Source organism: Sinocyclocheilus anshuiensis, unplaced genomic scaffold (genome assembly GCF_001515605.1).
Source record: "Sinocyclocheilus anshuiensis isolate Anshui unplaced genomic scaffold, SAMN03320099.WGS_v1.1 scaffold794, whole genome shotgun sequence".
NCBI lineage: Eukaryota > Metazoa > Chordata > Actinopteri > Cypriniformes > Cyprinidae > Sinocyclocheilus > Sinocyclocheilus anshuiensis.
The window spans coordinates 642,357-665,373 of NW_015547683.1; positions in this window are offsets into that span (position 1 = coordinate 642,357).

Here is a 23,017-nt window from a genome sequence, read left to right on the forward strand (position 1 = left end):
CTGAATCGCGGGAAGCAGACAGCTGCCCCTTTTTCCTTGAAAAGAGAGACAAACAAGAGCGGAGCATTTTCCCTTCGAAAAAACGCTCGCAGTGCACGCCGATTGCCCCCTCGGAGGCATCGTGTGCGTGCTCTTCGCCCAAACAAATAACGCATAGATCGTGTGTGTCATCAGATGTTAAACAACGTCAACACGGATGCACACATCTTTAAACGCTTTGCTAGTGCTCGCCATAATGAGATGAATAGAGATCGCTCTTACCACAGAAATGCATGCTTCAAACAAAACAGTCAATGAAGACGAAGAAGAGAATGATGTGTGCTCCCGGCGCCTATTTATACTATAGTCGCACCGGTAGTGACGTCATGGCTGTCGCCGGCCAACGAGTTGGTGTTTTTTCAATGTATGCTTCAGACACGGGTCACGACGAGGCGTTCCCCATAGCGACCCCTAGAGGACGCAGTTCGAAGTTCCCATGAAAGGGAACAGAATATTACACTGTATTTATTTATTTATTTTTATTGTGGCCTTTGTAGGGTATGACATACCCTGTCCCAAATGACACACTTGATGTAAACTTGTGATCTCATAGCGTTTGCTCACACATGTTTGGGCTATAGATTCAGAAGGGTGCTCTAGAGTACCCTCTTTCCATTTGCTTTGAGCCACAGCTGACCATTACCCAACAGTCCATGCAGCCAGAGGTCCAACAACTACCCTTGGTGCCAAACCAATCAGGCACAATAGTTACATATAGTCTAAAAAAGGCTTATTTTGTTTGTAATTTGAAGAAATTTTAGTTTGTTTAAACATATAATCCAAGAATTTGGACTCTTTGGCGCTTGTGACAATTTTGTGTTATTGACTTGCCATGTGATTTAAGTTCTCTTTAAAAATTAGCAGGCTTATGATGAGCGCATTGAAGAAATAACATTTTACTGAAAGTTTGTAATAAAAATAAGAAGAAACAAACCTATTCATGACGTTAAAATAAAATGTTAATCATGAAAAATATTTTTTAAAATAATACAAAAAATTTAAATGTAATGATAATAACAAAAATAGAAGAAGAAACAAAATTATTTATATAAAATGTAATCATATTTGATACTTCTGGGTATATCCTTTTACTCTTTTTCAATGTACTGTAAATTAATATAATGTTAAACCATTTATAATTTTCACCATTTACTTACAGTTAACTAATTAACAGGTGCTTACTGTAGCATTTATAAAAAATGTATAACGTTTTTAATAACTAACATCTTTTACATTCTGCAGACCCAAAATCATGGGAAGAATTGTCATGCCAACATCATTGTGTTTTGTGTGAACTTTGTTTTCTTCAGAAAAATGTCGAAATCTAGTTGTGAAGTTTGTAATTATGTATAAAGTTCATAATAAAAGTTATAGACTGGAAAATGACAATATTTTATGAAAATTAAAATGCAAAACCTTTTCAAACCAAACTCATCTTCTCTGAGATTGTTTTCACTCTTCATCAGTTCAAAGTACTCCAAATGAACTGAAATATTTCATTTTACCGAGCACAATGAAGTGACTTCCCTTAAAACTGTGTGAGAGCTTTCTGGGAAATCTGAAGCATGAAACTGATTAGGCTATTATATTATGATTGTAGATGGGTCGTAAAATGTTCTGTTCTGTCTTCAAAAGGGTCTCTGTCATTCAGAGAAGTATTATATCAGAGCTTGTACAGACTCACTCTCTCTCTATTTCTCACTGCAGCTCTCCACCCTCCATATAGTAAAAAGGTTTTTTTCCTGAGAGCGGCTCTCCTGACAGAGCGGTCACTTCGTCCTTCTCGCGCTCTTCTTTTCTTCCCTGTGTCTCTCATCGTTTCTGGGTCCTTTCACCCTCTCTATCACTCTATATCTCTCCTCTTATTCATACTCTCCAAAATTCGAAAGGTTAGCATTGAGTGTGTTATCTCTCTCACTCACTCTCACTCTTTTTTCTCTCTCTTTAGTGTTAAAGGTCTGAAAGGTTAACAGCAGCCCATTAAGAGGTAATAGACTCCACACTGACTTCTTAGGTAAGACACAAATTCACATATTCTGGCTTGATGGTGTGAGGCTGTTAATGGACTTTTATCTCTGATCTGTTTAATTTCCTTTTAATTATTTTATTTGTCTGTTATTTAATCATTTTTATTTATTTGTTTTGAGTCCTACTAACTGACTCAGTATTGGAGTAACACTCACAACATAATCACTTATTGCTTTTATCAATAATAAATTAATAATATATCATTAATAATATAATATATTATATTATTATTATAATATATAATTAATAATTATAAAATAAAATAAAATAGTTGCATTTACACCATAATGTTAGATGGCATTTTTACACAGCTGAGGTAAGGCTGCTCTGTGACTGCTTAAAATTCTGTGTAAAGACGTAATGCTGGATAAAAGCCAGACTAAATTAAGCCTGCTCTAACCCATCTCAGTCCCCAATATCAAAGCATGTAGGTGTATTTGATGTATAAATGCATTTATATGCCACCTCTGAGCAGCATTCTGTAAAAATAATTAAATGCACTTCTGTGCCACCTTTGCAGTGTAAATTTGGCAAGAGATTTCAAATAGTGTGAATTACTTCATTTTGTAAGATTATTCATTGAAATATAGATATAAATATATAATCTTAAAAATGCATTAAAACTGTGCTTGCAGATAATATAATATTGAAATAAAAGCCCACTTAAAGACAGTACACTTTCATCACTATAATTCTACTACACTTTTAAAAGATGCGCTTTGTTTTAATGCCAAATTAAGTTTCAGTTATGTCAATTTAAAAATTTAACTTTAAAGTAGATTTTATAATATAAATAAATATAAAAACACATTATATGTCATTGCAGTCAAACTATTTGGGATAAACACTTGTCCACAGCATAAAATAGCACATAATCGATTCAGTTAGATTCAATGTTTTTATGTACTACTTGAAGTGTGACTGAAATGTGGATTACATAAACTTTCAACAAAAAAGGATGAGAGAATATTAAAATGATCTCTTTTACAAAGATGAATGAAAGTCTTATAAGTCTGGAATGACATGAGGGAAAGTAAATGATTTAATTTCAAAATTAATTTTTGGGCGAACTATCCTTTTAATGTTTATTTTCCATTAAAAAAAAAATGTGTTACTTTTTATTGTAATATGTTAATGCTGTATGCTGTGAAAAGTGGTAACCTGCAATTGTTACCTTAAAGAGCTATTTCTATTTGATTTAACCAATAAATTAAGTCTTGATGGTATAAATATACATGTTACTTTTAAAATTAATGTTACTCAACACACTGTCAATTAAAGTCAGATTCACTGTTGCATATTGTAACACTATCATAACCATTCAAAATGATATATGAATTAAATATTTCAATGTAGTATAGTGGATATTTTATCAGAGCAGAATATTTTTGTAGGGCTTTTAGCGTCTTTTTGGGACTTTTTTTGGGAATGTGCTCATTCTTGTCATATAATTTTCACTCATCAAAATTAGAGGCACAAGTTAACAGTAACCAAAATTGAATTTTTTTTAATGTTTTTATTACGTGACTTATGCAAATATCACAAACTAGTCAGTGTCAACAGACTCTGTGGAATGATTAGTGTTTACAGGATGAATTTCTGCAGGGTCAAGTCAGCTTTACCCTCTGAGACACTGTAAATTGGGGGTGACATTTATGGTTCAGTATGGCACATAGACTGTGTTACCCTGCCGCAAAATGATCTAAATTCAAGACTGAGGAAGCAAGCAGCCAGCTCACCGTGAATAATGACAAACAACCGTCTGTGCATATCTGTGTGATTGAAGACTGACAATTGATGGTTTATACAATAATTAAGTGTGTTTATTCTGAGGCCAGTGCCCATTTAGGGTGTCAGCATGGCACTCTGTAAAATGCAGCTGGCAGAGGAAGAGAAAAGGCACCATGCCATCATCCATCTCTGAATGAGGAAAAGAGAACAGGAAGGCTGGGACATTTGGAAAATAGATGCAATGTTGGCCGAGAGAGAGATGCGCCTATATTAGTCACCATAGCAGACAAGGCACAATGGATATGATGATCTAGTTTGAAATTCCCTGTATTTAAAGAATTGTGCCCTATATTTTCTTTAACCTGAATGTAGAAATTTAGTTTTTTCTATAGGGCAGTTTCATAACAAATGTTTTGTTTGAGAAATGAGGATTTAAAGCCGTAAAAATATAAGGCTGCAATAGAGGTGTTCACAGCAATGTCATAGAAGAACCATTTTGGTTCCCCAAAGAATCTTTCAGTGGACAGTTCTTAAAAGAACCACTTATGTCTCAGTGTGAAGAGTATTTTAATAATCTAAAGAACCTTTCCCCACTATTTATAACCTTTTGCACACTTCTGTAATTTTGGGTGCATTCACACCTGTCTTGTTTGTTTCGATTGAATCGAACTCAAGTTCGTTTTCCCCCTTGGTGCAGATCTTTTGGGCAAGTGTGAATACAGTAATCGCACTCGGGTGCGGACCAAACAATCACACCGAGACCCAGCTAAAGAGGTGGTCTCGGTCCGGTTCCAAACGAACTCTGGCGCGCTTGAGAATTTCTGTCCAATGAATGGATGACCTTAGCACACGTGTGGTTTTGTTTACAATTTCTGGTTCACATGCAAAAAGGGCAGTGTGAAAGCGAACCACACCAAAAAAAAAAAATCATTGTATTTGGTCCGGACCAAAGCAAGTGAACTAACGGACTTTCCTGGTATGAATACACCCTTAGTTTAATGAAAGACCCATTTATTCTTATTATATAAGCCTTTTTAATTTCATAAGTTGTAATATAATATATATATATAAAGGGAGTTAACTAGTTAACTGAGGTTCGGGAGATGGACCACGTCCCACTCAGCCACCTCATCCAATCACCTCACTTCCCAAAACTTATATCAGGCCGACCCTTCAGCATGGTTCGTCTCGTTCTCTCGAATAACTATGGATTCAGAGATACAGATTAACTCACCTGATACAGGTGACGATCTGTTTGAGTCCAACTCCACTCAACCATGGATCAGCTATCAGCAATCCAACCTGAGCCGTACTTCCCAACGCTTGCGATCAGCTGTACACATTCTTTGACCTCGCGAGCATTCTTGCTCTAATACCCCTCAGAAACTCTCCAACCCCAGCCTGATCCCAGGCTCCCTCATCTCCAGCATCAAGATCCACGAATAAAGACAGCCATACTCATCGCAGACATGGAAACTGGGTTTCTCGCTCTCCTCGTCAGCCGTTTCACCAGCACACAACTCCCAATTGCCGTCCCCGGCAATCTCGCCGTGCATCCCCCAGAACCGAAGTCAACATCACAAATTGGACCGTGGCTTGACTTCAACACACACTCAAAAGCAAAGGCATCCACTTCAATCGTTTAGATAATTAGACAAGACTATTACAACTATACTTAGCATCCACCAAAACTTCCACATCAACTCACGCTCGTCCGTCAACACATCCGGAATCCGCAAACCAGTCATCTTCCGTCACCCGTGACGTCAGTTTCTCGCTCTCCTCGTCAGCCGTTTCACCAGCACGCAACTCCCAATTGCCGTCCCCGGCAATCTCGCCGTGCGTCCCCCAGAACCGAAGTCAACATCACAAATTGGACCGTGGCTCGACTTCAACACACACTCAAAAGCAAAGGCATCCACTTCAATCGTTTAGATAATTAGACAAGACTATTACAACTATACTTAGCATCCACCAAAACTTCCACATCAACTCACGCTCGTCCGTCAACACATCCGGAATCCGCAAACCAGTCATCTTCCGTCACCCGTGACGTCACGCTCCATTACCCTCCACCGCAGCTTTAGACAGCAGCGCCAGCTCCCCCTAGCGGGGGACAAGTTGTAGTTCCACCTACTCTAGCTTCATCTGATTTCACTCAAATAATGTCATCTTTCTTCTCGTCTCTGTGTTCACAAATTAATGAAAATTCCCATTCACATACACCCTTTCATCCAATCATCCATTCCTCTACCCTTCCTTCAGCCGTACACTGTAATACGGCTCCTGTTCCTTCTTTCACTCCTGCTACTATCCCTCCAGTCCAGATACCCCATCCAGCCCCCCATGAGACTCTACTTTGCGCTGGGCAATCTTGATTTCCTCAAACTCCAATTCTACTTCCAACTGGCCTGTCCTTTGTCCCTTCCCTCCCCCATCCTAACCCCTAACCCCAACATCCATACATCATGCCATCTAGCAATACCCCCTTTTCTTTAGCCACATCCGCGCCACCTATTTGGCCAGCTTCAGCAGCTCATCGTCCTTCTCCTGTCTCTCAACTCTACGTTCACAAATCTTGGCTGGTAATTACATAGATTTAGCTCAGCTTCTTCAGCCATCTCTCATCTCCATCAGCCAGCCTAGAGAATTGCAAACCAGCCTAGGTCCTATGCCGCTCAGCCATCCTGTTCCTTCACGTTCCAAAAATCTAACTCCTACCGAATTCGCTCTCGCTTTCTCTATTTTCCGTGATATCATATGTAGACCTGAACTCGAAGACTACCTCTCAATCATCCTTGACATGGCAGTCCGCTTCGGAGGGAAAAGCTTTTACAATTATCATGTCCTGTTTGCTACCCAAGCAGCAGGACGCCTACATCAGTTTAACCAAGGAACATACTGGGGCTCTCTCAACTCCGAACTCTACTGCGAGTGTTCGCAGCCCAATCATCAATTTCGTATGAACTTTGTGAAGCACCCTCACATCCTGCGTCATCTTGCTCTATTATCACCCCCCTCCAACCTCAACCATCTTCCTCTCGGAAACCATCAGTATTTAACCGCTTATCCGCAGCAGCACCCCCCTCCCATTATCCCTAAGCCAGCAGGCCCCTCAGTCAACATCCCAACCTCCAAAGGTGTCGATAAAAGAGGCCGTCAAATATTGTACTATGGAGGCAGGATGGTGTGCAATAACTTTAACCACTTAGGCTGCACCTTTTCCAACTGCAGGCTTCTACATACCTGCTCTTTCTGTGGTGGAGCTCACGCAAGAAATTCCTGCCCCCACAATCCTACCACACCAGTGGACTGACTAGCAAAGCACCTAAGCACCCTAATCAACGTAAAGGCCCTAGCTGCTGCACTAAAAAATCATCCTGATTGAGAATTCGTATACTTCTTACTCAATGGCTTCACAAACGGTTTTCACCCAGGGATAGATATCACTCCCGACACCTCCCATACATCTCATAATCTCCAGTCCGCCACGTCAGAACCCAACATAGTTGATACGCTATTAGCAGAAGAAGTTAAAAATGGATTCATGATAGGCCCTTTCAATAAACCACCATTCCCCGTCACACGCGTCAGCCCTGTAAGTATCGCCACCCGCAAATACTCTGGGGGAAAAAGTGATTAATAATCGACTTATCTTCTCCCCATGGTACTCACACCCCAAGCATTAACAGCATCATCCCAGCTCCAGATTTCTCCATGCAATATGCTACAATTGACCATGCTGTTAAACTCATCCACCTGGCAGGCCATGGCACTTGGCTAGCCAAAGCAGACATCACCAGTGCTTTCTAGGTCTTACCCATCCATCCAGATTTCTGGCACCTTTTCTGACTTTTCTAGAAAGGAGACTACTACTTCGCAGTACATCTCCCTTTCGGTTGCAGAAGTAGCCCCAATATATTCGACTCTCTTTCAGAAGCACTATGCTGGATTCTTCTTAATAATCACAGACTCCCTTACGTCATCCACCTTCTCGATGACTTTCTAGTAGTTACACCTCCATCACAGCACCACCACGATCAGGGCTCTCCACCCTCATTAAAGTCTTCACCAAACTTGGCATACCCCTGTCAGAGGAGAAAATCTCCGGGCCTAGCACCTCCATCGAGTTTCTAGGCATCACTCTTGATTCAGTTTCCTTTCAAGCATCTCTGCCTCTCACAAAAATCCATTGCATCTCACTGCTTCTCTCCAACTTATTACTAGTAGACAATTGCACAAAGCAACAGCTTCTAGCCCTTCTAGGCCACCTCAATTACGCCATTCGGATAATCCCTCAAGGAAAATCATTCATGTCAAATCTTATGTCAAAAGCCGCTGCCATCCCGTTTCTCCACGGCAGAGCCATGTTAGATGATGCGTGCAAAATGGAAATGCGCCTCTGACAACAATTTATTCCATCGTGGAACGGCATCTCCTTTTTCTACCACGAATATCTCACCAACCTTGACGACATTCAACTATATACCGATGCCGCACCCTCCATAGGCTTTGGTGGCTACTACGGAGGGCGCTGGTTCGCTCCAAATGGCCCACTGAGTTTGCTTCTCTCAGCTCACAGTCAGGCACCTTTTCTTCAGCACTCTACGAAATATACCCCATAATTATAGCTGCCATCATTTGGGGGCACAAATGGTCCAGGAAATCAATACTTATCCACTCAGACAACACAGCCGTAGTAGAAATTATAAATAAAGGCAGATCACATTCAGCAGTTATCATGCCATTCATGCGCAAACTTTCACTAATTTCCGCTCAACGCCAGTTCCTTCTCAGAGCTGCTCACATACCAGGACATTTTAACACCATAGCCGACTCACTGTCTCGTTTTTCTTTTCAGAAATTCAGGCTCTTGGCTCCAGAATAGGACACTTATCCAACTCCAGTTCCACCATTTTCAACAACCATTTTCAATTAACCCGCTGATTAGAAGTCTTTCAGTCGCCTCCCAAGAAGCCATTCTCAATTGTCTAGCCTCGAGCATGCTTTCAGCATATTTAACCTGTTGGAATTGTTTCAAAGCTTATCACACCTACTATCAGCTTTCTTTTTCTTTCAACCAACGTTCCATCCATTTGCAACTTCATCACCCACGCTCATTCCCTTCTAAAAATACGTACCTGCTCTATCCAAACCTCCTTATCAGGAATCAACTTCTTCTACAAACTAAGAACTGGCAACAACTGTCCATCCATTTCCTATTCGCATACTTCCATGCTCATCAAAGGTCTGCGAAAACAAGAACCTTCTCCTATCAATAAACGGCTTCCACTTACTACCGACCTACTCAGAATCTGCATCTTATCGCTATGCTTGGGTTACCTAAATCCCATCATCGCTCAAACCTTAGAGTCCATGTTCATGCTTGCATTCTTCGGCTTTCTAAGATGCTCTGAATTTGCTCCGACTTCATCCACCTTCAATCCGTCCATCCATCCCTGCATCTCCGACATCACCATCCTCTCCCCGGACACCCTCATATACACACTTCGGAGAAGTAAAACAGACCAATTAGGAGCATCGTTCCCTATCTACATATTCTGCCTAAATTCCTTTCTCAGCCTGTTCGAACCCATTTCCAAGTATGTTCACTCCAGACTTGCTGCTCAACCATCTGCCAAAGATCCGCTCTTCATCACTGAAACCGGGAAAATGGCCACTAGATTCTGGTTCAGCAAAAACTTCAACCAAATTCTTAGCATCTCTGGAATACCTCCAGAACACTACTCGATACATTTTTTTCCGAATCGGAGCAGCGACCTCAGCTGCCAGACAGGGCATCTCGGACAAAAAAATCAGAATCCTCGGACGCTGGTCATCACAAGCCTACCGCTCTTACATTCGCAACAATCTCAACGACATTCAACAAGCCCAAGCTAATCTCTGCTCTCTCCAATCTTAGGGGGTCCTAATCGCTCGGCCACACACAACCGAGACAATACCCCCATCCTGAGTCTCTCTGGGCCACTAACATCGGACTCCCAAATCAACATGTTATCATGCCATCCCCTTTTCCCATCCTTTCCTTCCCCATTCATCCCTATATTTATACAATAAAGATTACTTCCCTACATTAGAAGTGTGACGTAGTCCTTGCTAATGAAATATAAGTTTTTTTCTCTTTAAATAGTCCCATATCATTTCTGAACAGAATGTCCATATACTAAATTCTACTATTCGCCATTATCCCTTTAGATATTATTGCCTGATGCCAGGAAACAATTTCTGAATGAGATATAAACCTTCATGAGACAGACTTCATAAATAGCTGTATCTTACCTTTTAATGTCCAAAACACCATTATTTGTTTCACACCAATGTAAACTAGCAAACTATCAATCTTTTGTCCTTGCTTTAAAAGAAAATAATACTTTTGTTCAGTAAGGATGCATTAAATTGATCAAAAGTGACAGTAAAGACATATAATATTACAAAATATTTATAAATACTGTTTTATTGGACTTTCGATTAATCAAAGAATCCTGAAAAATGTATCATGGTTTCCACAAATTTACAACATATTAGAATGATATCTGAGGGATCATGTGACACTGAAGTCTGGAGTAATGATGCTAAAAAAAAAATCAGCTTTCCCATCACAGAATAAATTATATTTTAAAATAAATTAAAATAGAAAACAGCTATTTTAAATTGTAATAATATTTCACAATATTACTGTTTTTCCTGTACTTTTTAGCAAATACATGCAGCCTTGGTGAGTATAAGAGGCTTCTTTCAAAAACCTAAAAATAAATAAATAAAATCTTACAGAGCCCAAACCTTTGAATGATAACAAAGGTTATTAATTTATTATTTCATGTAAAGACTAAAGCCATTTTGTCTATGCTGGTATATATCTGTATCTAAATCGATCACATATATTATAAACATCCATCCAGAGTGTTTCTGTGTCTACTGGGCATCCGGCATCCCTGCGACACTACACTGGATAAACAGGTTGGAGAATGAATGGATGTATTATAATTAACCCCCCTGTTAGTTATGTGATGCATCAAATGATCATAAACACAGAACTGGACATATAGGCATACTAATATCACTGTTCATATACACAGCATAAACCAAAGGCTGGGAATCAAAGGTTGCATGTGCACTTTGTTTCAGCTTATATCCATCAGAAAGCTCTGAATCGATGCAGAATCAATGCTCAGTGCTCCTCTTCCATCAGTGACTGTTTCACACGCTGAGCTTTTTGATTTAAATAATGTGCCAATAACAGCAACACAACAAACCTCTCAGGTAAACATTCAATATCTGTCCCTGATATATCAATGAGGTTTTAACATAGAGATAGATAGGAATATCAAAGCCCATTCAGATCAGAAATGCATTAGTGTCTGTATGATGCATTTTTCACCTGCCAGAGAATCTGATCTGTCAGGATGGGTTGTGGTGTGCTGGTATTGACTAAGCTTGTTGTGTGTGATGACTGGTTGATCCCACTCACTAAGTCCCAATTTAAACAGTGCTTACTCTGCTGTGCGACCGCATGCTTCCTGCAGGACTGAACCAGGACAGATTTTCTGGATCTCTTACAATGTGCCATTTTCTCTGGCCCTCTGCATTCTTACACCCTCCCAACCTTCCTCACACTTTTTTCTCCCTTTGTGTTTCTTTTCATTTAAATAGTGGTATGTTTTGATGTTATATATTTTAAATGCATCAAAAGTCCTTGTTTTTTCACTTTCCCCTCTCTTGTCTCAAGAGTCAGGGTCTCTTATGGTTGTCTGCACTTTTTCATCACCTTCACTCTCTCCTTCTCTTTCTGTCTCTTTTGATCAGGATCTCTTTTTATAATAATAATAATAATTATTATTATTATTATTATTATTATTATTATTATTATTATTATTATTATTATTATGGATGCTTTCTTATTCTGCTATCTAAAGATTTGATGCTTAAAATTCCAACATATGTATTTTATTTCTAGGTTGTTGGTTGAAAATTAATATGAACAATAGAAAAAATAGATATGATCAGTAAGTCAAATTATGTTTTTGCATTATTTTAACTAATCAAAATAAGCTGAGCAATTTCAACCAACAACCAAGTTGGTTATACTTAAAAAGTTTAAGCAGCAGCTGAACTTAAGTTTTTTTAATTGAAATAAGTGGATTTTTTTAATCCCAGATGCTGATCCATACAAAATTCAAGGCCATTGTAAAACAGGTTATATGAAATAAATTGATATTTTTTAAAAGGAATGTTGAAATTAAATCTTTCAAATATGCAATGAACATTATTTCATTAAAGTAAATTGACCAAAAATACATTGTTGCATATGATAACAGCTAAAAAAAATTGCACCGTATAAAAAGAGAAAATCTTAAAATGCAATATTGTTTTTTTTTTTTTTTAAGTGTTACAATTGTCCTCAACCATTGTCACTGACTCGATTTTATTTTATTTCTTATGTTTTTAAGTCGTGTTCTGGACATGGTTCAATTCCATAGGCAGACACAATACAGGTGAAATATTTAAAGCCTCCTTGCCATGAGCCATTTAGGTTTGATGTTTTTTGTATAACATACATGGTAGGATACCCACATTCCCTGCTGCTTTTAGGTATTACTGGCCGATCAAATGTAATAATAGAAAACGTCTCAGGTTACTTATGTAACCATGGTTCCCTGAGTAGGGAACGAGACACTGCGTCCTCTAGGGGTCGCTATGGGGAACGCCTCGTCGTGACCCGTGTCTGAAGCATACATTGAAAAAACACCAACGTTTTTTCAATGTATGCTTCAGACACGGGTCACGACGAGGCGTTCCCCATAGCGACCCCTAGAGGACGCAGTTCGAAGTTCCCATGAAAGGGAACTACAAGCTAAGCTTTCATTTGTCCTCAGATACTGTTTACCTTCAGCCTCCCAGAATCTATTTAGGAAGGAAGGGTTGTTGTGATTTTTTTAACAGCTTATATTTCCCAGGCCTTCTCAGTTTTATTTAAACTATTCTTAATAATACTTATCATTATAAACTGAACAAAATAATGCCATTCCAAAATGACTGATACTTATCAGTTTTGCTACTGAGAGGCTGAACTCTTTTCTTGTGAGTATTTCTCTGCTGTCACTCAGACCAATTCAAAGCAAGACTGGAGACTGTCCAGAACTCAGGAAAGACCATTACCAACTGTCTGTCAGCAAATGGCTAAATGCAGTCTTGTGATCTGATGTTTTGGCTCAATGATCCCGACAATGCCTGGTTGTAAAATGAGTCCTCAGGAATCTTGAAGTAAACAGCAGTCATTGGTTGAGTGGCTGGACGTCAGGCATGAATCTCTGTCTGCTAAAGGCTCCTGTCCATGCAGTTTACAAGGGCAATTATTTGCCTCATGTCCTGTAAGACTGCTTAAGGGTGCACCTGTTGTGTTTGTTAAACTACTAGACTAAGGATTACTTGCAATTGATGCCTGGTATTTAAGTGCCTTAGGCTTAGTGACTGGGTTTCTCCCATCACAGACTTCTACTGTTTATGTCCCTAGGTTTGATTTTTATTACAAATAACTTTTTTCTCATTTTTATATGAAGTTCACATTAGAACATTAAACATGTTCACATAGAACATTATAACTTTTAACGATTCCATTGCTTTACCATTGTCCCAGACCTAGACTTTCAATCTTCAGCGATTAAAATCCATTATAAAAATATTATAATTTTAAAACTAAGATGAGAGTCAAATAAACTATTTCAATATTTATTTAAGTTATGGATGTTGTCATTCCCAACTCAACCAACAGTTTTGGACATTAAGCTGGTGTATATTTTACTTTGTTGGTGTACTGGTGTAGGCTTTTTAATTAATTAATTTATTTATTTTTGATAAAACAAAATACAACCGTGTCAGTGAAGAGCTTGAGATGAAATATGAGACATGATGTGTGAAGAAATCAAAGAAAAATCAGGGCAAATATCACTTGAACTGACTATTTTTATAGTGCGTCATTTTCAATCAAGCAGTAATTTCAACACATTTCATAAATATTATTTAGTAGCATATATTTAAGGTAAATTAAGTTCTAGCCATTGAGGCAGTTAGCCATTTTATTTGAAATTAATTAACAATTATTAAATTGTTTAAAATGTTATTTCCAAAAACAGAACGAATGGCAATTTCACGTGTTAGTAGTTCATGACTGTACAAAAAGAAAAAGAAAAAGAATTCCCCTGTAAATTGTGTATATTGACTGTAAAATATTGTTAGCACACAAACTAAATAAAGCTAAACAATAGTTAAATTTAAGATGTAACTCAAGTTTATTTAATAAACGATTTAATTATAAAATTGCCCATAGAAGTACTTCTTTTTATTTCATTTATGACCCTGGTCTTGATAGGAATTTCTCTTGTTCTTTGTCTCTATATCAACTATACATAGCCTACAACATTCCTGTTTATTGTACCAATCATCTGTCTTTTTCATGGCCTCCAGGTTTAATGCTGTAATGAGCAATCTGTTGTACAGGGGCTTTGTTGTTCCTACAAAAACAGAATTCTCCCATTCCCAAGCACATTCATCAGGCCCCTTTCTATCCATATTGGCTAATGGCAGATAATTAACTGCTTGATAATTAACATGATCAGAAGTTCCATCCCTGAGGAATGGAACTGCAAACTCCACAGTTTGCTCTCTCAGGGTGCGGATGAGCTTTATTGCATGTTTAGGATATTCAGGAATGAAACATGACTCAATTTATTTCTGTCCAGTCAGCACTATTCAAAAATGCTGCAGACAAAACTGCTTTTCCCCCAAGATGCTCCTGGTTATGTCTTTCAGGCTCTAAAGGGGCTGTGGGAGTCATATCATGTTAAGCAGCAATATATATTAGTAGCTGATTCTATCAGTGCTGCAGCTCTTTTAGTGAAAATCGTAGCAGGAAAGCCTGGATATTAATAGCAGTGTTGCATTAATTTCAATCATTATCTCAGCATGGTAGCTATAGTGTTTTTCAGATGGGTATAAAAACAGTCGTGTCTATCTGGATTGAATTCACTCCATAAATAGGACAAGATCTTAGTTAATTGCAGGGGAATTTAACTGTTAGTACTTAACTCATATACAAAATACTGTATAGTTGTGCTTATGGCTGATATCCACTGATAAATTAAGTTGTTTTGAAAATTAAATGGATATAGACCAGGGGTCTTAAACATTTTCAAACTTAGAACCACTTGATGGATAGAGAGATTTAGAAGGGACCCATCATTCCTCATTGTATCAAATTGGGTGTTGCAAATCTGGCCAATAATGTTAATGTATTTACAAATAATAATAATTGAATGTTTTTTTTTTAAAACAATACATTTAATATGTAATGAAATAAGTTACTGAACTTCAGCTTTGGTTGAATTTGCTTCAATGTTGGATTGAATAACCATTTTATTAATTAATTATTGTTTATTAATTAATTATTAATTATTTTATTTATTTATTATTTTATTTTTAGCTTAGGAGTAGCACTTTCATAAAGCAGTTTTATTGTTAAAATGAAAACTAAAAATATATAATTAAATGCTGACTCAAAATACTAAAAACGCTATAATCTTATATAAATATCACTGATTGGGCGAGGATACTGACGTTCCAAGATAAGTTTCATTTAAGTATCACATTTTTTCCCTAAAATTACATGAAAACAATAGAAAAACAAGTGAGACAAATTTTAGATACATTATTAAAATTCTTATATTAGTTTATAGCTCAGATAATTGTGGAGCTTCATTAAAAAGTACCAGACCAGTCAATTAGCGTCACTCGCTATGTTTTGCTAGGTTTGTCCAGCACTAAACTGGTATGGAAGTCATGGTAAAGCCAGTCTTTTCAGCAGGGTAAACCCACAAGATAATGTTCTGCAATGGATAAAATTAAAGAGTTTGGCTTAGCACCAGTGTTTACTTTCCATTTGCCTCACGTTTACATCTTCCCAGTACATTAACTGCTGTGGTTTAACTAGATGAAGGCCGTGAAAGGGCTTGAATGCATGTCAGTGTTGTTGGAGAGCAGTTTTGACTAAATGATTGTGTACGCCTGTGATGCATTCGCTTCACCTCTGGAGCGAAACATTAGAAATGTGTGATGGCGTTATGTTCAGACACTTCTCCTAATTGTTTTGGACATGTTGGCTATGTGTTGTTCTTTGACTGGTTTAGCAGAGTATGTACATTGGTCTGTTAAAATATGTTTGATTCATTGAGATGACCCAAGTTTAACAGATATCTGTTAGTATGGTCCACAAAAATCAATCAAGACGTTTGATCAACCTTGAAAAGCTACTTTAATGAGCACATAAAATTGCAGCAGTGATTTTCTCTCCCTGCTTCTTATCCCCTCTCGCACTCCCTGCTCTGCTTCTCATCAATATGCGGCTCTCCAGAGAATTTAATCTATTTTACACCTGAAAGCCTTCATTCAAGAAAATAAGCAAATTTGGACTCTCACGCATCCATTCCACTGTGACGTTAAGCATTTAGGTAACGCTTTATTCTAAACTCATGAATTTTATATATAAGAGTTCATATATGTAGTTTTAGTTTATAAAAAGTGTTATTAGTCTCACAAGAGTGGTGCATGATTAATGTTACCCCACCCTAGGTAGTGCTAAACAGACTCCTTAATTACCTGTAATGATGACAGAATTCCACCTTATACTGCAATCTTTAAAGATGAAGGGTGCAATTTCTGTTTTACCAAAGGAAATAATGATTATTTTTGAACTGGTTTCCTAACATTACGCTCCTGCCTGTCATTGGTCGGACAAACAGGTAGCCCCACCTAAAACTCACGCCATTGGTTGAGCTGTTGCCGTGCCAGGCTGGTCATGATGAAACAGTGTAATGTTTTGATACATGATAGAGCCACAGTGTTAGACTTTTTTTTTTTCTCCGAACAACAATGCCTGTATATTATACTGGAAAAGGAGAAAGTATTTAAACAAACTAGACAGTAAACGAATAATCCCTGTATATACAAAAGGTAGCCTGCTGTAAGATAAATTCAGCACAATCTCATGGTGATTCACAACTATTTTACACATTTTTGCAAATTGTTGGCTAATTTGTGTGAATTCATGCATTTTCGTATGATCTGCTTATGCCCCACTGACAATTGGGTTGGACCTACGGACCATGCTTACTTTTTTCTGAAAATCAGACGTTTCCGTACAAATTACATTGTACAAAATCATACGAAACCAGCACCTCATTAGACCGGTTTGAGTAAATTCCTTTGAGGTCAACTACCAAAATCAGACTGTATGAGTTAACTTACTCAATATTTCAAGTTAACCCCTAAATGCATGAATGTTTCACTAACCATTAGCGACCCGGACCTATATATCTAACACAGATAGATGTCTAACTGCTGCAATAGCATAAAACTCTCCTGATAACAATGACAAAATAATAAAATAAAGCATATTTTGTTACCTTTTGAAACTTTGATCTATCATTTTCAACTTCTTCAAAATCAATATCACTGGCAGCTTATTCACCACATCCACCATCAATTAAAAGTGACACTTATATAGCATTGCATACAGTATGCATATTGCTCTGCAGTAAAGCCATTCAAGTCAGTTCAAGTTTTGCTGGTGATTATCTTTTGTTTTATGCCTGTGGTAATTATGAGTGAAATGGCACATCATCATTGTGTATCAATCATTGCCACCTTGAGGAATAAAAGTGAATTGCACTTATTGAGTCATCAGTTATTTAATTGTTGCACAGGAAAAATACTTACGTTATTACATACCTTGGATCGATAGCGACCCTATACACTTTTTACAAAAGAATTTATTCGAAAACAGACATTCTTTTGTTATTATTATTATTATTATTATTATTATTATCTTGAGGTATTTTTTATAATGAATAGATTGAGGAATACTCAGAAGGCCATACTTGGCGTAGACCTCAGCCTGCCTTCTAAGCCTTGTAGACTGACCGCCAACCTCGCTGACAAGGCTTACACTTCCGCTGGCGAAGCGGCATTCACGCTGCATGCGATGGCAGTGCGCCCCCAAGCGCCGCATCCTGCATTATGTTTCCCTTGTTCCTGCAGGTGATAAATGCAATGTTATTGTTTCTGTTTGTTCAATAAAAACACAAACACTCTCACACAGAGCCACTGTCTGTGCCTGTTATGGACTCCCAGTGTTTTCTATGAACCGTTTCCCCACCAGCATGTTTAGCCTCACTGGGCCAAGGCGCCAGTCTACGAACATCTCTGCCAGCGATAGCGACCGGGGAGATTCAGCCACTGTGTCAGTTCCTAGATGCGTGGAGAGCTATTCCAGGTGTTTCATGCTGGCTGCTGGGCATGATAGAACACGGTATTCTCTCCAGTTCAGACACAGACCACCCCGTTTCAACTGCATGGTTCTGTCACTGACATTACCTCAAAATGCCCCTGTTATGAGACAGGAGGTTCACAGCTTACTCGCAAAAGGAGCGATATAGCGAGTCCCTCCGAGCAAGCTGGAGTGCAAGCTTTACAGCCGCTATTTTGTGGTGCCCAAGAGAGATGTGGTACTCCATCTGATCCTGGACCTGAGACCCATCAACAGAGCACTTCACAAGTGCACATTCAGGATGACAAGCAGATCCTGGCACAAATCCATCCCGGGGACTGGTTTGCATCCGTAGATTCAGATAGCACTGCGCCACAGATGCTTTCTGAGGTTTCCTTTCGAGGGCACAGCATACCAATACTCGGTGCTCCCATTCGGGCTGGCTTTAGCCCCACTCACATTATCGAAGTGCATAGATGCACTCAGAGCGAGCGGTATGCGCAGTCTAAACTATCTGGACGACTGGCTGATTTTAGCCCTTTCACAAGATGTGCTTATCAGTCATACAGACACGCAGCTTCGCCATCTGGAGTACTTTGGGCTGAGTGTGAATATGCAAAACAGCATGTTCACCCTGAGTCAGTCTATAACACATCTGGGTGTGTGTTTCGACTTAGTGGAGATGCGAGCCCACCTCTCTCAAGAGTGCATAGCAACCATTTCATCAGCTCTGCGCTGCTTCAGACCGGGCCAGGCTGTTCCCTTGAGGGAATTTCAGAGGCTTCTGGGACTTATGGCGTCGGCCTCATCAGTTTGCCACCTGGGTCTTCTACACATGCGGCCGCTGCAGTTGTGGCTGAAAACTTGAGTCCCGTGGAGAGCATGGACCTCGGGTCGTATGCGCATCATGGTCAAACACAGCTGTGTCAGCGCTCTGAGACCATGGCGCGAACCCAGAAATGTTCAGCTGGGGGGTTCCCCAATGTCTGAGGTTATGTCAATATTTCTGTATGTTATGTGGTTATGTCTGTGGTTATGTCATATGTCAATATGTCTGTTGTTTCGTTCATAAATCGCCAAGGTGGCATGTGCTCCAGAGCCCTTATATTATGGGCAGATCGTCATCTACTCTCCATCAGAGCATTGCATATCCCCGGTCTCCTAAACCGGGGAGCGGACATGCTTTCAAGGTACGGAATTCCTCATGGGGAGTGGAGGCTGCAGCGTTGTCTCACTCCCCTCTGATGGGGGATGCTCTGACGTTGTGCTGGCCAAGAGCCAGACTTTATGCATTCCCTCCGGTGAAGATTTTGCCTCTGGTGTTATGCAAAATCAGGGAAGATAGAACAACGGTGATCCTCATTGCCCCAAACTAGCTGAATCAACCTTGGTTTCCAGACCTAAGGGAGATGCTGGTGGCTCCCCCTTGGCACAGTGCAATCTGCTTATTTCTTTCTCTTTTTCAGATAATTAATGTCACAGTTCAGACCTTTATAGATGCCTTTCTTAAACTCCTGATATCACGCTCTCTCTTGCTCTCTCTGGGAATGTAGAAAATCCAGAAAATATTTTTATCTCTTGTTTTGTTGCAGTGTTTAATGTTTGTGCCCACAGTAGATGGGACTCACATGTCTGCTGCTGGGCTGATTGTATTAGAGGATTATCAACCCCTCCTTGTTTTATAAAGCCCATCACAAGACCTGGATCACCGAAATCTTCCACTTTCCATAATATTTTAATCTTGTCTACTGGTCAGTTGATGTTTCAGTCAAGTATGTGTAAGATTTGCATCCACAGAGCTCATGAGATTCTTTTATTACAGTTATGGCTATGCTGTCTAGACAGTGTGGCAATACCGTTGCTGAGATTGAGGTGTGTGTGATGATATTAAAGATTGTACTCTAAGTATAGAGGTTTTAAATGACTTTTATGAGGATGCTTCTTTGGTCGCAGGCTCTTTTCTTGATTAAGTCTTAATCTTTCTACATAAAGAAGACACCAAAGGAAGCATGTGATGCCATCCAGGGAGTCAGTGTTAACTGCAGCTGTTACTTGGTGAGGAATGTTGTGTCCATTATTTTGTTTATAGTTTAGTGACCCTGAGCCATCACCTGGGAATGTCTTGTGCCATAAGACAAGGATGTAGCCACTAAAAGTGCCCTTACATTGCCACTCATCTATATAATTTTTGTCTTGAGCTGGTAATTTCAAGCATTGGCCCTGGTTGGAGCCATTTCACATTATGACTTTGTTTGCTTTAACATTAAAAATTCTCCCTGAGCAGATCATGTACCCCATGACTAGTCCCCCCGTGTGGAGTACTTTTTATGATGGATGGATGGATGCACTTTTTTGGACATCAAAATCTCAACACCCATTCCATTATAAAGCAATCAGTAATCAGTAAATCAGTAATTTTCATTTTTGGGTGAACTATCCCTTTTAAGCCTGGTGATCTCCTTCATCTAAATATCCTGATTTTAGCTCACACATTTGAGTGCTGCTGTCTGAATTCCTTTAACTGTCTGCCTTTATGATTTGTAATCCCCTTGATTTGTTTCATCCCTTTTCCCTCTCTCTCTCTCTCCCACTCTTGCTGCATTCTTCCTGTCATGCCTTTGTACTATCAGAGGTCGAGATTCCCGTCTAAACGATTGGCCCTCCATATGCTGCTGATGAACTCTAGAACTCATGAACTCTTGAACTTGGACTCCTCAGATGATCAAAAATTTACTCGAAGTCCACACTTGAGGTTGTTGTTGTTTTTTTAAACAGAGACTGAAGTAAATCACATCTGAGATCTGACTTTTGGTGTCTGATCTTAGATACTGCCATATGTGTTTATATGTCTGAAGATACAAAACACATGCAAATATATAAAAGAAGGGCAAAAGAGTGTAGGAGCTTAACCAAAGAGTTTTAGTGCATATTAGTGGAAGAGGAATATCAGCACTTTTCTAAAGCAAAAAAGTTAGCAATACAAATGATAAATTATGCATTCTTCTTGTGCATCTGGTCAGTCTGTAATATGCATAGTTTAGTGTGCTTGGAAATTCATGTATATTCACTTTGCCTTCTTAAATATTTCAACTAACTTTTTGGCCACTGTACTGTGTGTTAGCTCACCTGTGGGTGAATACATTAAACACATTATGCATAAATTAAAATTATAATTGATTTATTCATTTAAAGAAATATTTCACTATTCATGTCCCTACAGTACATATTACAAGTAGACTCATGGCAGTCCATGCTTTTTCATTTTCTGTGCTGACTGTGAAATCTATGAAATGGATTTAAATGGCTCTATTTGTAGCTGAAATATATTTATTCAGAAACTCTTTTATCATAAGAATAAAAGTGTAATTGAACTGCATGAGTGGGGAACATGGACAATCATCAAGACAAGAAAGATCACACGTTTAGCAATAATGCTAGTTTAAAATGTGTTGGATTTGTCATCTGTTCATCTGATAGATCATCTGTTCTCCATGATATCCACACAGATGTTTTGTCAACTCAAAATGCTCTTTTATTGCCGTAATGACAGATTTTAAAGCTTTAGATTGTTTTTAGCTAAACCTTACATTACAATTTTTTAGTGTTTTATTTTCCATGTTTTGTTTATAAAATAAAGCTCATTTAACCCTGAAAATGTAATTTTATTTAATAAATATTTTACATATATTTAATGCATTTATTTAATTTGTATTTAATTATTAATTAAATGAATTCTATTTCCAAAATTAATTATTTTGGACAACAGAATTTTTTAATTACTAAATAATTGTGGAGTTTCTGTAGTCCATGTGATTTACTTCAATGTTTTTTTTTTTTTTTCATGGTTTACTTCAATTCCTCAAGAAAATACCTTTTTTAAAGATAATTTATTATTATTATTATTATTATTATTATTATTATTAGAAAAGCATCTTGTTGTCAAATCTGTAAAAACAGGGTACAATGTACAGTATAATTTGCAATTTGGAGGCATTTTTCTGTATTTATTTTTTACAGGTATTTTACCAGTATTAAGAATTTAACTACATTGTTTTGTGTTTTAGAGTTAACAGAAATGCCTGTGATATTAATGGATAATGTCCTGTGTAAAATTCTGTTATTTTACGGATTTATTTTTACAGTGGATTTACAGTGCAGATCAGACAGTATAATCCTACATTAATACTCTTCTGTATTGATACAATAAAACTTAATATAGATTCACACATGCGCTAGACTATAAAGTGTTATGCTGCCAGCATGTAAGATTAAAAACTTCAAAGTAAACCGAGACTCCTATCGTGCCTGTGTTCTGATAAAATCTCAGCTGAAATGTGTCTTTATCAAATGCTGAGTGTGATATCACTGGCATGCATACATTAGCAATCAGTATGACAGCATGACAGAAAGGCAAGGCTATTTCTTTACACTGCCTCTCATAGATGGCTGATTGTCAAGTGTTGCACAGCTTATACTATATGACCAAAAGGTCACCATTCAACCTCTGCATTCACATGAGCACACCAGTGTTTTAATCAGAGCTTGAAGAAGATCAGCAGGTTCATAGAAGTTGTAAGAGGGAAGTAAATAGCAATGTAATCAATTCATGAGATAAAGTTCAATAAAGTAGGCTGCAAGTGAAGTTAAAGTCTGTACAAAATCCACAGTGAAACAGACTTCCAAAGGTATTTCAGTTCATGTGTAAAGCTCTTTTGCAAGCGCTCACAAATGCACTTTGTTCACAAATCAAAGCTATTAAAAAAAAATAAAGAAATCTACCCACAGGACAACATGACATTGCAGAGATGAGCTTTTAGGGGAGAGAGAGCGAGAAAAGGGAAATGCATTGCAAAACACGTCTTGTCCAGATATTTATGTTCG